Here is a 20,253-nt window from a genome sequence, read left to right on the forward strand (position 1 = left end):
CCTTCTGGATGGACGAGACTTGAGTCCACAGTGTAGGGACACTGAAGTGATAGTGCAGGTGCTTGTTAGAGAACAAGGGTACTGAGCGTGACCAAGACAAGAAGTTACTAGACTAGGGCATGATAGTCCCTAGACTAAACTTGATAGTCCCTAGACTCTACCACAAGTGCATGGGTCATGACAAGTAGAATAGGGCAAAAAGAGTATCGTTTCCACAAGGAGGCGATTCAAGTACCAATTTATAAATTTTCTATATTATTTAGACAACCCCAAATTGATGTGACTGACTGCAATTTCTTGACCTGAAAAATCAAATGTGAAAGGTTCCTAGGGCTTGGATTTCATCAATTGAATTCCTTCAATGAATTTAAATCTGATTGTTAATATTCTGCTAATTACAATGACCGAATCCCTTTTTTTTATGTGATATCCTCTTTCAAGGTATAACACCTATACCTATATTAATCCTATGTCTACTTTCGTGATCATAGAAATTAATATAAATTCATTATGATCTGTGAAATTCTTGATTGTAGGTCACAAGGGTGTGCATTTATTTATAAACTACACCACCAATGTTTGATAAATTCACCAACTAATATCGAACTTCAACTTTCGTTACTTCATTCAACATCTTAAGCATGCAATTCATGGCCAGTAAATTGCAAGAGTGAAAACCGAAATCATCAAATTGCAATTAACAAAAGATATTCAATACAACCATACTCAATTCATATCAAAAATTCAATGACTACGCCCTAGCCCTAGGATAAGAAAACTAGCAAATCATAACTAATAAATCAATCCAATTATTTCTCAAACATAAATTCGCATTCAACATTCTTAATAACAATTCAGCAAATAAAAATAAAAATATACATATATATAAGAGAAAGGAAAAGAACTCTGTATTTGCAAAAATCCTCCGTTCCGTTCTTTCTCCCAGAATTCCAGCTTTTTCTTCCTCTCAGAATTTCTAGCTTTTCCTCCTCTCGGAATTTCAGATTCTCTGCTTCTTCTTTTTTTATCTGCTTCTCCTCCTCCTCGTATCTGCTAGCTCTCCTCCTCTTTTTCGGAATTTTCTTTTTTTTTGAATTTTAAAACAGATTTCCTCCCTATCTGCTAGCTGAAATCCCGAAATTCTAGGCTGATTTTTAGACTCGACTCCCAGCTGGATTTAGAGCACCAAAACGATATACTTTGGAGTTGGATCCTTCACGAAAGTTTTAGATATAGTTCTCAGCTTTCCAATGCATCTGGGTTTGCATTATTCTGACTTATATAACTCCAGATACAAGCTGAAAACCGAAACAGGGTCTGGGACGCAGTAAAATTCTGGACAGATTCGGACTTCTCCGTTTCGGCTAAGTTTTGGACTTTAAAACGGCAGAACTTGGTTTTGTAATCTTCATAAAAGTTTTAGGTCTCCATCTTATCTTTCCAGCAAGCTAAACAACATCTGAAACGGAGGTCTGTAGCTCCGATTAGAACCCAAAAACCGAACAGTATTTTGGGTTGACTAGACCAGCCCAATTTCAACCAATTCAATAATTAAACACCTGCAAAATACCAAGAATTTTCAAGAATTAAATAAATATAAAAGACACCTAAATTCTAGACAAATGAGCTAAGAACATACAAAACACTCTAAAATAAAATAATTAAGACTAAGAAAATGTGTGAAATAAATTCCCACATCAAATACCCCCAAACTTGAATGTTTGCTTGTCCTCAAGCAAAAGAAAAACCATAAAAACAAAGGACAATAACCATAGTCAGGCTCAACTCATCACACCCAAAGGACCTATCATGCAAACATCAAATCTTCAACTTAGTACATAAACAATAGCAAATAAAGGAAAACTAAGCATACTCACATTCTCTAGATCAAATATCCATATATAATTCCAAACTCAATCATATTTATCATGCGACCAACACAATTGAATCATGCAACAACTCAACCTGCAATCACCCCTTCTCACTACTACAAACAAGGTAGCAAACTAGAGAGTTTTTTTTTTTTTTTTTTTGTTGCAATTTATTCTTTGTCTTTAAGTTGTCACTTGCCTTTTGACGCGAATACAAGCATTTGTGATGGATGCACCCGGTTACTCAACAAGTCACATACTTAAAGTGCTTTTGCATACTCATATTTCAAGTTGCCGTTTGACGTAAAAGTAAACATTGGTGATGAATACCCCTAGTTACTAAGCAACTCAAAACATTGGAGTAGAAAGAACTTTGTACACATTTATTTATTCGACTGTCTAATCATTATCACTCTATTTACTTAAACCCTGTTTAGGACTAGATCAAAGGGGATAATCACAAGAAAAGCATCACACTCATCTTTTATGCATAATCACACAACTTATACAACTTTGCAAGGAAAGATGTACTTCAATAATCCCAAAGGAAAACAAATATGCTTACTCTTGCTTTATAAGATATTGCCTATCCTAAATCAAAATTCAATGCTTAAACACAATAAAGAACCCAAAAGTGTAATATTGATCCTAGATAAGTCTCACACAAGTGCAAATGCATGTTCATTTCTCCTAATCTTTCACATAAAAATTTGGTTTGGAAGACATGGATATGATCACCAATTAACTTGCATGAAAGTGAACAAACCAGAATTTCGAAAAAATTTTCTTTCTCAAACAAACATAACCTGTACCAACATTCAGCATAATCAAATATCCACTCCCCCAAACATAATTTTCACATTGTCCTCAATGTGAAAGCAAAGAAAAATGGAAGACTAATACTCCCCTTTTAGCAAGGCTGAACACAATGAATGTCCGACTGAATTGAACACGAACTAGCTTTTTGCTTGATTTTTCTGCACCTACACAACACAACCAAAAAGAAAGGGATAACAACAATAATTATTCAAAGACTTAAATAAAAACAACAATTAAAACATATAACAAAAGACAAAAGAAAGGTTTTTTTTTTTTTTTTTGTGGTTGGGTTGCCTCCTAAGAAGCGCTTGTTTACAGTAACAACAATAATTATTCAAAGACTTAAATAAAAACAACAATTAAAACATATAACAAAAGACAAAAGAAAGGTTTTTTTTTTTTTTTTTGTGGTTGGGTTGCCTCCTAAGAAGCGCTTGTTTACAGTCATTAGCTTGCTTCCTCACCATCAACCATAGGTAGGATTCTTCAAAGAGTAAATCACTCCTTTAGGAACCACATTACTAGCAAGATAAGGCTTCAAACGCTGCCCATTAACCTTGAATGCACCAGTGACCTCACTACGCACCTCAACAGCACCATATGGATACACTTTCGTTACCGTGAAGGGCCAGACCACCTAGAACGAAGCTTGCCTGGAAATAACTTAAGTCTTGAGTTGAAGAGTAATACTTGCTGTCCAATTTCGAAGTTTCTAATCTGAAGATGTTTGTCATGCCAATGCTTTGTCTTTTCCTTGTAAATCCGAGTATTTTCATAAGCATCAAACCTAAACTCCTCCAACTCACTCAACTGTAACAATCTCTTTTCTCCCGTAGCTTTCAAATCCATGTTCAAATCCTTGGTTGCCCAATAGGCCCTGTGTTCCAATTCCACTGGTAAGTGACAAGACTTTCCAAAGACAAGTCTGTAAGGAGACATACCCAAAGGTGTCTTGAAAGCTGTCCTATAGGCCCAAAGTGCATCATCTAACTTATTTGCCCAATCCTTTCTTGAACTGCTCACAGTTTTCTCCAAAATTTGCTTCAATTCCCTATTTGCAAGTTCCACTTGCCCATTTGTTTGGGGATGATAGGCAAGTGCCACCTTATGAGTAACCCCATATTTCTTCAACAAAGCCTCAAATGACCGATTACAAAAATGGGAGCCTTCATCACTAATAATAGCTCTCGGCACACCAAATCTTGAAAAAATATTTTTCTTCACAAATCTCATCACCACTCGAGAGTCATTAGTCTGAGTTGCAGTAGCTTCAACCCATTTAGACACATAATCCACTGCTACCAGAATGTACTGATTATTGAAGGAAGAAGGAAATGGGCCCATGAAATCAATTCCCCATAAATCAAATAGTTCAACCTCCAAGATATTGGTCAAGGGCATCTCATTCTTTTTCGAAATGTTGCCAACCCTCTGACATCTATCACACATGCTCACATATTGTCTAGTATCTTGATACATGGTCGGCCAATAAAAACCAGATTGTCATACCTTTGCAACTGTCTTAGAGGTACTGAAATGTCCACCACACTCCAAGGAATGGCAATGGTCAAGTATATCCTGCATCTCATCTTGGGGCATACATCTTCTAATCATCCCATCTGCACAGTGTTTATAGAGTAGCGGTTCTTCCCAAAAATAATGCTTCACATCCCACAAAAACTTTTTCTTCTGATGATAGCTCAAATCAGGGGGAACAATGCCACTCACCAAATAGTTCACCAAATCAGCATACCAGGGGATGATTAAAACTGCCAACAACTGCTCATCTGGAAAGCTTTCATTAATGGGCACCTCATCTGCTCTTGACTGCCCCTCTAATCTAGACAAATGATCTGCCACCACATTCTCCATGCCTCTCTTGTCTCGAATCTCAAGATCAAATTCTTGAGGCAACAGCACCCACCGAATCAAGCGCAGTTTGGCATCTTTCTTTTTCAGCAAGTACTTGATTGCTGAATGGTCCGTATATACGATTACCTTGGAACCTACAAGATAAGATCGAAACTTGTCAAAAGCAAACACAACAGCAAGCAATTCTTTTTCAGTAGTTGCATAATTCAACTGTGCATTATTTAAAACTCTACTAGCATAATATATAACATGCAACTTCCTGTCTTTTCTCTGGCCGAGAACAGCACCCAGAGCGAAATCACTAGCATCACACATTAGCTTAAAAGGCAAACTCCAATCTGGGGCTGCCATAATTGGTGCTGACACCAACTCTTGCTTCAACCTGTTAAAAGCATTCAAACAGTCCTTATCAAAATCAAACACAACATCCTTATTCAACAGATTACAAAGAGGTTTAGAAATTTTAGAGAAATCCTTAATAAAACGCCAGTAAAATCCTGTGTGACCAAGAAAACTTCTAACTCCCTTAACATTTGTAGGTGGTGGCAATTTTTCAATAATTTCTATTTTTGCTCGGTCCACTTCAAGGCCTCTTGCTGAAATTTTGTGGCCTAAAACAATACCTTCCTGCACCATAAAATGACATTTCTCCCAATTCAAGACCAAATTGGTCTCCTCACAGCGCTGCAAAACTCGAGATAAGTTATCTAAACAACTATCAAAAGAAGATCCAAAAACAGAAAAATCATCCATGAAAACCTCCATGATCTTTTCAACAAAATCAGAGAAAATAGCCATCATGCAACGTTGGAATGTAGCAGGTGCATTACACAAACCAAAAGGCATCCTACGGAATGCAAAAGTACCATAAGGACAAGTGAAGGTGGTCTTTTCTTGATCTTCGGGGGATATAGAAATCTGGTTATACCCTGAATAACCATCTAAAAAACAGTAATACGCATACCCAGCAAGTCTCTCAAGCACCTGATCAAGAAAAGGTAAAGAAAAATGATCCTTACGGGTAACACTATTAAGTTTCCTATAATCTATGCAGACTCTCCACCCAGTTCCTGTCCTAGTGGAAATTAATTCATTATTTTCATTATACACCACAGTCATCCCACCCTTTTTAGGTACTACCTGCACTGGACTAATCCATAAACTATCAGATATAGGATAATAATCCCTGCATCTAACCATTTAAGAACTTCAGCCCTAACTACTTCTTTCATGTTCGGATTTAACCGTCTCTGATTTTCAACAATAGGTTTATGGTTATCCTCCATTAAAATTCTATGCATACACAATGAAGGGCTAATTCCTCTAAGGTCTGATATAGTCCATCCTATGGCTTTTTTTCTCAATCTCAAAATACGTATCAATTTGTCAAGTTGCTCATCAGACAAAGAAACACTCACAATCACAGGCAAAGTATTATTCTCAGCTAAAAATGCATACATGAGATGTGAGGGTAATGGCTTCAACTCCAGAACTGGTGCTTGCACATTAGAAGGGGGAGGGGGTGGCTTACCTTTGCCGATATCCTCAAAATAAATACCTCTCTTCTTTGGCTTAGGACATGTAGCCTCTAATGCACACGCCACTTTAGCAATCTCTAGATTATCATCTTTACTTGTCCCTGCACTCACTAAACAAGTCTCAAGAGGTTCTTTAGTATTTTCAGCCCTAAAAAATTCTCTAGTCGACTCATCTACAACATCAACTCGAAAAACATGATCAGTAAAAGAAGGATATTTAGTAGCTTCAAATAAATTAAACTCTACCTCTTCTTCACCAACCTTCAAAGTCAACCTACCATTCTTAACTGTTGCCCAAAGATGATCACCCAAGAGGGGGGTGAATTGGGTGTTTTAAAACCTTTTTGACTAATTAAAAAATAAAACACGCAAATGTAAGAACTAAAGTAAAGATAGAGGGATGAGAACAGTCAATCGCAAACACAAGGTTTTATAGTGGTTCGGAGCTTCCACTGCTCCTACATCCACTCCCCAAAGCACCTTTGGGAATTTCTACTATAATCCAAGATTACAGTCCGGTAGTTTTGCGAGTGCACTACCCAACTCGTTGTTTTACACCAGGCTAACAACAAACCCTATAACCTCCAATTTCACCTAGGCTTGGGACGCCTTTCCCTTGTTCCAAGTCCCTTGACTGGAACAAGCACAATATTGAAAGAGTTTTACAAACGATTGGAAAGCTCTAAATAAGCAAATATAACAATGATAAACTATAAAATCCGGAAGAATCCTTTTGCCGTTGGAAGCGTGGGAAATGATGATTCTTCCGATGTGGATCGCGTAGGCTTGAGTGTGAGCTTTGAATGCCGAGCGGAAGAGAGTAGTTGAGCTTGAAATCAGTTGGAAAACTTGAAAGCACTTGATTTCTTCACTTGAATGCACTAACTCCCTTGAACCTCTTTTTCTTTCTTCTCTCTTGAATGATCTTGCTTTGGGTTGGTGAGAAGTTGTTGAGAAGCACTTAGGAGCTCCCTTTTATAGCCCAAAAAGCAAATATAGCCGTTAGAGATAAAGTAAAAGAGATTTGAAATTCAAACCAAACCTGCAAAAGTTGTCAGTCGCGTCCCAGGCGCTCCGGAGACGTCTCCGCTTCAATGCGAGACGTCTCGGCTGTATAAATTTACTTTTCACTTTGTTTGGGGTCGACTCGGCACTTTACGGGGACGACTCCGATGATGAACGGTTTGAATCCTTATTTTTCTGTTTTCCTGAGAGGGTCGTCTCGGCAGACGGTTGAGCTTGGGATTCGGCTGAACGCATGGATGAAGCAGGATCTTTGCTGGGGACTAAGACGCGGAAGAGGCGTGCGTTCGGCTGGATGAAGCTGTGGGTACAGATAAATCGTGAACTCCAAAAGCCTTTGAAACGGGGAAAGAGGAGGATGCTCGTTTCTTCCACGTGGGCGGACACGTGGAATAGATGCTGGCTTGCATATGCTTGGGCTTGTAGAAAAATGAAGCTGCGACGAAGTGGACGGCTGAACTTGACCTCCTTCTAGTGTGCAACTGGGGTCAACCCATGCGGTTGGCTAGTCACTTACAGTGATGCATCTTTTTTAACCCAATGTGCATTTAGCTTTGATTTCTAATCACCTGCACCCCACAAAAATATAATATTAATACACCACTTCTATCATTATTTGTTAGCAATATTACTAATTTAAGTGATGTGTAAATCGCACTTTTATGCTCTCATCACACCCTCCAACTAGCTTATTGCTAGTCTCTAGCAATTAACGAGCAAATAATAAAATGAGAGTCCAAAAGGTGTGGTTTAACCTATGACTTTTTATTGAAACTAAAGACATAAAACTAAGATATGTACTCACTTTCGTAGGAATCACGATTGCACTTAGTACGTGCAACAAGCCGTAAAACTCCTAGGTTACCCTAGTGGACGAGTGTTGTCTCGTGAGGGTTTGCAGTGATGTTACCCACAAACATCATTCATAAAATGATATATAATGAAATCTAAGTCAATACACACGTGATATATATTTTTCTCAAGCATGGCAACTATCAAAGCAAGGGGAATACTAAAGTGTAGTATGCATAAACAGAATGACTTTCTTAGAGCACTAATACCTCCACCACAACATGATACTGCTTGAATTTTAGGTGCACTACTCAAGTTCACAAGTGTTTACTACAGTTTATTAGAGCTTGGTCTATCAAATTTTCAGAATATCACATGTTGTCTAAATTTGTCAATAATGATTTGCATATAAAGAAAGAGCTATCAATCCCAACTAAACAACCCGGGTACACAGAGGTCCAATACAATGGAGTCAAACCAGCCATTACCACATGTCACTAGGTTCAGCCTGACCAACTCATTCATGCTTATTGTTATTTTATTTTTTTTATTTTTTTTATTTTTTTTCAATACCCATGACGACTACAGCTATCCAACCCATTAGGCTCCAGTAAGGTCCATGTAGCGAGCTTTCAGCCAATGACCTCCGATCCAGTTGGCTCAAGACATTAGGTGAAACACTCCTCGAACTTAATTACTCGAACCAAACTACGCCACGAGGCCAGACTTGTCATCATAAAGAATTTTTTTATAATAATTATGCAAGAAAAGAGAAGGTAGGCTGAACCATATAGGTATTTTTATTATATATGTGACTGCATCGTGACGGTCAACCAAGGTCGGATCATAAGGTACCTAAGTAATCAAGCCGGAATATTCAACCTCTATCTTTTATGTGAAAACCAAATCATAAATCTTATAGTACGAACAAGGATACTCGTACTTCTTTCACGGATAAGGCTAACAAAAATGCAGTTAACAAATGTGAACTCCTGAAGCTTTTCTATTGTCATTAAGTACACGTGCGGGGATCTAATAATAAGTTTCTGATCAGTCATAGTATGCATGTGTTCCTTGCCTTAATAGTTGCACAAACTCAATATGAAAATACATGTGCATTTGCTCAGAAAAGAAAGTAATAGAATAAATCAAATGCAAAAACTTTTTTTTTTTTATCAAAGCAAAATTTTTCCCTCCCCCCAACTTAAACATTGGATTGTCCTCAATGTAAAAGATGCAAGAAACTATATATGAGAGACAATAGAGAAAATAATATTGGAGAGAAGAGGAATACCTTGAGCGGTTGATATCGAGAAAAGAAGACCTACAAAATAAGAAGTAAACTAGAAATTAAAAAAAAACAATTCTAACTAATATACACATACCTTTGCCGTCATACTCAATCATAAGAAGGCTCCCCCAAGGGAAAGGAGTCCTCTTCATCTGCAAAATTTTCAAGAAAAGGTTTTAATCTGTGTCCATTTACCTTAAAATGCCATCCTGTGGATTCTCAATCTCAACTGCCCCGTGTGGAAAAACAGTTTTTACAATGAAAGGACCTGTCCATCTTGATCATAACTTTCCAGGAAATAGATGTAAGCGAGAGTCATAACAAAGAACTTTTTGTGCAGGTTCAAAAGATTTTCTTAGAATTGATTTATTATGCCTAATTTTTATTCGTTCTTTACAAAGTCTAGCATTGTCATACTCATCCCGACGAATTTCATTCAACTCACTTAATTGTAATTTTCTAGCTCAACCAGCATCTTGCAATTCAAAGTTTAATTTTCTAATGGCCCAATACGATTTATGCTCTATTTCAACAGGTAGATGATATGCTTTTCCATAGACTAGCCGATACGGGGACATACCAAAATAGTTTTATAAGCAGTATGGTAAGCCCATAATGCGTCAGAAAGTTTTAAAGACCAGTCTTTACGTGATGGATTCACCGTTTTCTCTAAAATTCATTTAATCTTCTGATTGGCTAACTCTACTTGGCCACTAGTCTGTGGGTGATAAGGAGTTGCAATTCTATGGATGATACCGTACTTTCGTAATAGGATCTCAAAAGGCTTATTACAGAAATATTTTTCCCTATCACTAATTATAACCTTGGGCATCCCAAACCTAGAAAATATGTTTTCTTTAAAAAAATTTAAAACTAATTTGTGGTCATTTGTTCGACAAGACACAACTTCTACCCATTTGGACACATACTCAACACCAACTAAAATGTACTCATATCCAAAAGACGGTGGGAATGGGCCCGTAAAATCGATGCCCCACATGTCAAAAATTTCAATAGCAGTAATGGGCTGAAGAGGCATCATTTGCCTACGAGTTAGACTTCCAACACGTTGACATTGGTCACATGTCCTACAGAACTTGTGGGTATCTTTAAATAGTGTAGGCCAATAAAAAACCACATTGCAACACCTTAGCTGCCGTTTTCTTAGATGCAAAGTGTCCTCCGCAAGCATTGGCATGACAAAAAGAGAGTACACTTTGCATCTTATGATCTGGTATGCATCTTCTAAAGATTTGATCATTACAATACTTGAACAAATAGGGGGCATCATAATAATAACTCATTACTTCACGCAAGAAATTATTCTTATCATTCGATCCCCAATGCTTCGGCATCCGGTTCGTGACAAGAAAGTTTACAATGTCAGCATACCATGGCATAGTAGATAGTGCAAACAACTGCTCTTCGGAGAACGAGTCCTTGATGAAAAACTGTGGCACCGAATCATTAAAAACTAGCTGTGATAAATGGTCAGCAACCACATTCTCTACTTCCTTTTATCTTTGATAGTGATGTCAAATTCTTGGAGTAGAAGTATCCATCATATTAAGCATGGTTTGGCCTCTTTCTTATTCAGTAAATATTTTAGCGCTGCATGGTCTGTGAAGATAACAATAGGAGCACCAAGGATATAAGAGCAAAATTTGTCTAATACAAATACTACTGCAAGCAATTCCTTCTCGGTGGTGGTGTAATTCATTTGAGCATCATTTAAGGTTTTGCTTGCATAGTAAATGACATATGGCTTATTACCTTGCGTTGTCCTAGGACAGCTCCTATCGCATAGTCGCTAGCATCGCACATGATCTCAAAAGGTAATGACCAATCGGATGGTCGCACAATCGGTGCAGTGCTAAGCATAGACTTCAATTTTTCGAATGCCTCTTGATAGGTTTCAGTTCAATTGAACAGTGTATCAAGGGATAGGAGGTTATATAATGGTCGAGCTATGACACTAAAGTCCTTGATGAACCTCCTATAAAATCCGGCGTGACCCAAAAATGATCTAACATCTCTAACTGTATTGGGTGCAGGTAGCTTGGCGATTAGGTCAATCTTAGCTCTATCAACTTTCATGCTCTTCGATGAAACAATATGTCCTAGGACAATTTTCTTTGGCACCATGAAGTGGCATTTCTCCCAATTCAGTATCAAATTCTTTTCCATATATCGAGCTAAGACTGTTTGTAAATGTGACAGGCAATCATCAAATGAGTCGTCAAAAATAGAGAAATCATCCATAAAACACTTCTAAAAATTTTTCGTTCATATCTTCAAAAATGCTGAGCATGCATCTTTGGAATGTCGCAAGTGCATTACACAACCCGAATGGCATCCGATGGAAAGCGAATGTGCCAAAAGGACAAGTGAGGGTAGTCTTCTCTTGATCTTCTGGTGAAATCTCGATTTGGTAGTATCCGAAATAGCCATTGAGAAAACAATAAAAATCGTGTCCTGCAACTCTTTCCAAAACTTGGTCTAGGAAGGGTAGGAGAAAGTGATCCTTCCTTGTGATCAAATTCAGCTTTCGGTGGTCGACACACATGCGCCAACTCGTCGGGACACGAGTTGGAACTAGTTCACCTTGTTCATTTTCTACTACCGTCAAACCCGCTTTCTTGGGCACGACTTGAGTAGGACTCACCCACTTACTGTCAGAAATTGGGTAAATAATACCCACATCAAGCAACTTAAGGACTTCTGTTTTAACCACGTCTCTTGTTGTCGGATTTAGCCTACGCTGCATTTGTCTTGTGGTTTTCGCATTATCCTCCAAATATATCCAATGCATGCAAATCAAAGGGTTAATCCCCTTTAGGTCTATAATCGACCATCCAAGCGCTTCTTTACGACTCTTTAGGACCGTAAGTAATTTTTCTTCTTGATAATTATCGAGTTCAGTCGAGATAATTACGGAAAAAGTGTTATCAGGTCCAAGAAAGGCATACTTGAGTTCCCTTGGTCAGGATTTCAGCTCAAGTATGGGTGCTTGTTTTTGAGATTGTACAATTTTTATTCCTTGTGAGGGCAACTGCTCGAATTCCTCTATTCTCGGTCTCCACCTATTGACCATCATGATATCTGAATTATCTAAAACAGATGGGACCACATCATCAGCAGCACCTTCAGAACACCAATCTATTAAACCATTGTCGGTCGATTCAGTAAATATTTCTTTTAACAGATATTCTTCTGCAATGGTTTTAACCCATTCAACTTCTTTACTTTCTTCATGATCACTGGGTTGTTTGCCTATACTAAAGACGTTCAGTTCCAAGGTCATATTGCCAAAAGAAAGCTTCATGACACCATTCCTACAATTGATCAATGCATTAGAAGTTGCAAGGAATGGACGTCCTAAGATGATCGAAATCTGATATGGTAAATTGGAAGCCGGATGTGTGTCCAGTATGATAAAGTTGACAGAAAAATAGAACTTGTCTACTTGGACTAACATATCTTCGATAATCCCTCTAGGGACTTTCACTGACCTATCAGCTAATTGTAAGGTGATAGTTGTTGGTTTCAACTCACCCAAACCGAGTTGCTCATATACCGTATATGGCAACAAGTTCACACTCGCTCCTAAATCTAGCAATGCTCGCTCAATCCTAAAATTGCCAATGATGTACGAGATAGTTGGGTAACCTGGATCCTTATATTTAGAGAGAATATTATGCTGTAAAATCGCACTCACATTTTCAGCCAGAAATACCTTCTTCTTGACATTTAATCGACGTTTGATAGTGCACAAATCCTTCAAAAATTTTGCACATGAAGGCACTTGTTTGATTGCATCAAGAAGAGGTACATTGATTTTTACTTGCTCAAAAAGCTCAAGAATTTCAGAGTTTGGTTCAAGCTTTTGCAAGGACTTTAATCTTTGTGAAATGGTGCAGAAAAAGGACATTTGATTTTTTCAGTAGATGTAGGTGCTTTGGTTTCTTCGTTATCCTTTTCTTTTATCTTAGGAGGGTCAGAATCAGGTATAACATGTGTTTGTTCAGGGACTAGTCGGTCAATAACTTTTCCACTTCGCCAAAGTTATTATACTCTTCGCTTGTTCTTTATGCGAAGTTGAAGATGATGCATTGCTACCGTCGTAGACTTGAGGGTTAGGTTGTGGTTGAGCTGGTAGCTTATCCTTCTCTTGAGAACTTAAAGCAGTGGTCAATGTTGTCAGTTGATTTCTTATTTCATCATTGATTTTGGCTTGACCTTGCATGAAAGATTGCAAAGTTTCTTCGAGACTGGGTTTTTGAGGAGGTGTGGGTGCATAATGAGGCTGTGGAGGTGGAGTTGGGTTATATACTTGTTGAGGTTGGTCATTCCTCCACCTGAAATTTGGATGGTTCTTCCATCCAGGGTTGTAAGTACCCGAAAAAGGATTATTAAAAGATTTTTGATATGTATTCATAACATTGGCCTGATCGTGCAAGACTTCCTTGAATGCGGGTATTGTGGGACAATCAGTGGTGAGATGGCCAGGCATCTCACAAATCCTACAATATTCGCTGTTATGTTCTACGGTCTTGATGGGTTCAATCCTTCTAAGTTCAATTTTCTCTACCTTTCTAGTAAGGGCTGCCATTTTAGCCTGAATATCATCCTAAGTGCTAAGGTTGTAAAGGCCCCCATGTCCAATGCTAGTAGGCTTAGGCAAAGGTTTATTCACTCTATCTCCTGTATCCCATAATTGTGCAGTCTCTGCGAGAGAGTCTAAATAGTCCCATGCCTCATCGGGTTGCTTTTCCGAAAATAGACCATTGCACATAGTCTCTATAAATTATTTTAATTGTGGAGACAACCCTTCGTAAAAGAAACTAATGGTTCTCCATGTTTCAAACCCATGATGAGGATACAGAGAGAAGCAATTCTTTAAATCTCTCCCAGCATTCATAAAATGTTTCATGGTCTTTTTGTTGGAAGTTACTAATGTGCCTTTTCAAAAAGTTAGTCCTCTGTGCGGAAAAGAATTTTTTCAAAAATTCTCTTTGCATATCATGCCATGTTCCTAGCGATCTAGGTCTCAAGGAGTTCAGCCATGTTTTGGCTTTGTCCTTTAAGGAAAAAGAAAATAAGGTCAATTTAAGGACGTCTTCCGATACATTTGGCACTCTAAATGTGACGCTAATTTTCTCAAAATCCTTAAGGTGAAGATAAGGGTTCTCGGATTCCATCCCATGATACTTGGGTAGCAATTGAATTACTTCTGGTTTGATTTCAAAGTGTCCTACGTTTTCTGGAATAATCATGCATGAAGGTTGACTAGTCCTAGTAGGGTGTAAGTATTGTCGAAGTGTCATAACTGGGGGTCTACCTTCATCACCATGGTGACTTCCTACATCGTCATCAGCCATCTCACCAGATCTGAGATTTTGCGAAAGAGTTTCAATAATATGATCTAAGGAATTGTCAAAAGTTTTTCAATTCAAATGCCCAGTATTGTCCCTATTCCAACCTAGCATACAAAATTTAATTTTAATTTTTTTAAAATGATCACCCTTGATCTTTTCTTAAAATTTTTATCAATTTTCAATTAGCAACAAGGGTTAATGAGATATGATAACAATAAAATTCTGATTTTAAAAAAAAAATTAAACACAGAAAATTCAAAACAGATAGCAGCAAGGTTTCATATTAATCTAATGATCTTAAAAGTCTTCGAATGTCAATCAGACCGGTCGGATGAAGGAAACACGCGTTCTGCACCAGCCAACCAAATTTGAGTTCAATCAGACGGTGAATTACTCTGATATCAGAGTTTGATGCAGACTGTGCAAGGAATAAAAACAACAGTAAAGATTTTTTTTTCCAGTTTTAGTTTTACTATAAGGTTTCAACCTAACTACTAAGGTACTAATTAAATCTAAAATTACACTAATAACTCAGCCATTCCCTGGCAACAGCGCCAAAATTTGACGCGTTCGCAAAAATGCTTTCGCGAAACTAATCTCCCAAGTATAGGAGAATCATACAAGTAGTAAATTCTCGGAAGTCCGAGGTCGAATTTTCAGAAACGATCTATGGATTATTAGCGTAATTTTTAGATGTAATTTTCAGTTGATTTTCAAAAATTAAAAAGAAAGAATGATATGCAAATAAATAAAGTTCAATGAAATAGAGAAATGGTAGGGATCTGGAATCTTCCTTGATGATATTACATCCAAGAAATAAACTCGATGGTTCTTGATTACAGATTAATGGTAGGATATATCTAATCATGGTATATGTTTCATGAACATATAAACTCAATTTCTAAGCATTCATCGTGCTCGCTATGTCTACGACGAATCAAATACTAAAGCAATCCATATATCAATAGTTATAAACCATTAAAGAACTATCTACAAAATAACTACGCATGGATCAAGAACATATCAGTATATATAAGTCATTCAAAGCAAAAGTTTAGAGTTTATTTCAAAGAGTAATACATCAAAGGTTCCTCCATCACCCTTCCTAAGATATTAGCCACTCATTTCACACATTAGTCCCCCTTCCATTTTTTTTTCTTTTCTTTTGCCCGAAACAGAGTATCCCCTCTCTGTATTTTTCTTTTAGAATAGCAGGGGGCCTCTGTTTCTTTGAATCGGAGATGATGGCCTTTCTCCCCCCAGCCGAGAGGTAATATCCCTTTGCCTTTGATCCCCCCCTCGCACGCGGTAGAGACCCGTCGGCTGAGATGAATCCCCGGGCGAAGATGATGGACGCGGACGGCTGGATGAGGCTGTGGATGCGGGAGAATCGGACGCAGAAACCTGATATCTGGGACTCGGATGATTGCAAATCTGGGAGAGGTGGATGCACAGAACGATCCCAGTGCCTTGGATGCGGGAATCTAAGATCTGGAAGGTGGATCACGGACGCCTGCGAGATCTGGGGAAGGCTGACTGCTTGCTAATCCGGAAGAGGCGGATGGATCGCGATCTCTTCCACGCGGGCGCTGGGAGGATGCTTCGCGGACGGATTGCGGAGATGGAGCCGGCTCGCGGACGATTGAGCTTGGGATTCGGCTGAACGCATGGATGAAGCGGGATCTTTGCTGGGGACTGAGACGCAGAAGAGGCGTGCGTTCGGCTGGATGAAGCTGTGGGTATAGATAAATCGTGAACTCCAAAAGCCTTTAAAATGGGGAAAGAGGAGGATGCTCGTTTTCTTCCACGCGGAGCGGACACATGGAATAGATGCTGGCTTGCAGATGCTTGGGCCTGTAGAAAAATGAAGCTGCGACGAAGTGGATGGCTAAACTTGACCTCCTTCTAGTGTGCAACTGGGGTCGACCCATGTGGTTGGCTAGTCACTTACAGTGATGCATCTTTTTGAACCCAATGTGTATTTTAGCTTTGATTTCTAATCAACTGTACCCCACAAAAATATAATATTAATACAGCACTTCTATCATTATTTGTTAGCAATAATACTAATTTAAGTGATGTGTAGATCGCACTTTGTGCTCTCATCAGTTTGTACAAATTGAATTTGACTCCAGTTGATGAAGTTTCTTGTGTTACTAAAGTTGGAAAGAAAATGGCTTTAATTCATGAATCATCCTCTATATTGTGGCATAAGCGTTTAGGGCATATTTCAAGAGAGCGAATGGAGAGATTGATGAAAGCTGAGATTCTACCCTCTCTGAATTTTTTGGAATTTGAACGCTTGCATAGATTGCATAAGGAAAAAGCTAACTAAAACTACAAGGAAGGATCCACTAGAAGCGATGGTCTTTTGGATCTAATTCACACCAATATTAGTGGGCTATTACCTTCTACTATATATGGGAACAAATATTTCATAACCCTTCATGATGATTTCTCGCATTATGGTTATGTTTATTTGATTTATGAAAAATCCCACGCTCTTGAGAAATTCCAAGATATTTAAAATGGAAGCAGAAAAACAATGTAGGAAGAGTATTAAAGTTGTAAGATCTGAATGTGGTGGTGAATACTATGGTTAAGTATGACGAGTCCGATCAGAACATGGGTGATTTTGCATGATTTTTATGGAAATGTGGATAGTCCCTCAATACACAATGCTAGAAATACCTAAGCAAAATGGTGTTTCTGAAAGGCGCAATCGGACTCTGAAGGATATGGTTAGGAGTATGATGAACAGAACAAATTTGATAGACTTCTTATGGGGTGAAGCATTGAAATCTGCCATGTACATTCTGAATAGGGTTCCTACTAAAGCTGTTGAGAAAACTCCTTTTGAATTGTGGACAGGTCGTAAACCCAGTTTAGCCCATTTTGGAGTTTGGGGCTGCCCAGCTGAGGTTAGAATTTATAATCCTTCTGAAAAGAAATTAAACCCCAAATCCACACCTAGTTTTTTCATTGGGTATCCAGATAGATCAAAAGGCTATAAGTTCTATTGTCCTAATCGTGGCACCAAAATTGTTGAGTCCATTACGAAAAATTTTTGAAAAATGATATTGGTAATAGTGGAAGTTTTGTGTTAAAGAAAATTTTTGCTGAACCGGATCAAGTTGTAGTTCTAATTCCCATTGTACAAGAAAGTGTTATTTCTCAGCCAATTGCAATAGTTAATGAAGAACCTGAGCATCAAGAAGAACCTCACGTTCCTCCTTCAACAGCAGCTGAGTTAGTTTTTGAACCACAGGTTAGGAGATCACAAAGGGAAAGATGTTTTGTGTTGCCTAATGACTATATTGTCTACTTACTAGAAAGTGATTTTAAATATTAGGCATAATATTGATCCTGTCTCTTTTAATGAAGCATTAACAAGACCTGACCCAGATAAATGGTTGAATGCCATGGAAGATGAAAGACTTTCTATGAAGAGAAATAGAGTTTGGAAACTGTTGAACTTCCACCACATGTTAAGGCCATAGGTTGCAAATGGGGTTTACAAATCCAAGTTAGACTCAAAGGGGGTGTTGAATGACAAAAGGCCTAGACTGCGTTGCCAAAGGGTTCACTCAGCGAGAGTGCACTGACTATAATGAGACTTTTTCACCGGTTTCATCTAAGGATTCCTTTAGAATTATCATGGCACTTGTAACACAGTATTATAATTTGGAGCTTTATCGAAATAGATGTTAAGACGGCATTTTTAAATGGGAGATCTTTGTGATGAAGTTTACATATGGCAACCTAATGGTTTTGTCGTATGAGGGAAAGAAAAATTTGGTGTGTAAATTGAACAAATCTACATATGGCTCAAGCAAGGATCCCGACATATGGTATTGAAATTTGATGAAGTTGTGACTTCTCTTGGTTTTGTTGAAAATACAGTGGACCAATTTATCTCAAGATAAGTGGGAGAAAATTTATTTTTTTTGTTTTGTATTGTTGATGATATTTTACTTGCCAGCCAGTAACTTAGGGTACTTCATAAGACAAAAAAAATGTTATCTGCTAATTTTGAAATGAAAGATCTTCAGGAAAGCTTCTTTGTACTTGGTATTGAGATACAGCATGATAGAGACCGTGGCTGTTGGAACTTTTCATAGAAGACATAGATATGACGCATCTTAGGAGAAGTTCAATATACAAAACTGTGCACCTGGTTGATGTACTATAGTAAAAGGGGATAAGTTTAGCAAAGCACAGTGTCCAAGGGAAAGAACTTGAAAAGGAATCTTTCAAGAACATACCCTATGCAAGTGCTGTTAGGGAGCCTGGATGTATGTTTAAGTTTGCACTAGGACCTGACATAGCCTATGCACGTGAGCGTTCTTAGTAGATTTCCATCGAATCTAGGATAATAGCATTGGAAAGCAGCTAAGAAAATTATGAGATATTTGAAAAAAAAACTGAAGGTTATATGCTTACTTTTTAGCTGTACAGATCATATTGAGGTGGTAGGCTACTCAGATTCTGATTTTGCAGGATGTCAAGATGATTTGAAGTTCAACTTAGGCTATGTTTTTATGATGGCTGGTGGTGCTTTTTCTTGAAAAAGCCGTTAAACAAACTCTAGTGGCTTCTTCTACTATGCAGGCTGAATTTGTGGCAATGTTATGGAGCTACGGTCCAAGGCCTTTGGCTGAGGAATTTTATTTCTAGACCGAAAGTTGTTGATTCCATTTCGAGACCAATTACCATGTATTGTGATAGTAGTGCAACAGTATTCTTTTCAAAGAATTAATAAGAGTTCTAGTGGCTCTAAGCATATAAACATCAAGTACTTGGTGGTTAAGATAAAGTTAAAGAAGGCAGACAAAAATAGAGTATATAAATACAGAGGCAATGATTGCAGACCCATTGACTAAGGGACTCACACCAAAAGTCTTTAAGACACATATTGTTAATATGGGCATTGTGGAAACCTTTGATGTTTTTGGTTAGTGGGGGTTATTTATGTAAAAGAACTACGTTTTGGCTTGATCATTTTTACGGGTACGTAGGCAAACCCATATGCTTTGGGTACAGTCTCTTCCAATAATAATAATATTTATCTCTCCATTCATAATACTGTATTTTGTGCACAAAAATTATAATCTATATTTGAGCATGCATTTCACATATGTCTTTTATTATGATATCATTTTGATCTCGAGATATAATGCATAAAGACAGGATGTGAGTCTCTTTTGAGACATGTGGCTTCTTTTTGAAGCATTTATGAGGACTGCATGTGAATTAGCCACACCTTTTGATCACATTTTGGTGTTAAGTTCATACTACATACTACCACATTGGTTGGAGGATGGAGATCCATGTCGATAAGGATGTTAGCATTTGTAGCTGTGGAGTAGTCTTACATCGATTAAATGGTGTAACGACTTCTATGTTCGACGTTAATATTTTTGTTGGACCAGATCATGTATCCAAGGTGATTATCATTTAAGTTATATGTGTTGCCACCTATGTAGTCTAACCCAAGAGTCATTTCAAAAATATATATTTTTTAAAATTAAATGGCATTCCGTTGTTTGCCCAAGTGGGGGAATGTTAGAATATTTCCAAAATATGAGCTTCCACTGATTGAATATTTTTGTTTTATAAAACGGATTAGACGTATGGCTTATAATGGTACTATGGTTAAGGCCCAATAT

At 37.9% G+C, this 20,253-nt stretch overlaps 1 pseudogene; it reads right to left on the minus strand.

Annotated features, from left to right (window-relative positions):
• Positions 1-9,418: 9,418 nt before the first annotated feature.
• LOC103697844 lies at positions 9,419-19,916 on the minus strand (annotated as a pseudogene).
• Positions 19,917-20,253: the final 337 nt, after the last annotated feature.

Source organism: Phoenix dactylifera, unplaced genomic scaffold (assembly GCF_009389715.1).
Source record: "Phoenix dactylifera cultivar Barhee BC4 unplaced genomic scaffold, palm_55x_up_171113_PBpolish2nd_filt_p 001822F, whole genome shotgun sequence".
Taxonomy (NCBI): domain Eukaryota; kingdom Viridiplantae; phylum Streptophyta; class Magnoliopsida; order Arecales; family Arecaceae; genus Phoenix; species Phoenix dactylifera.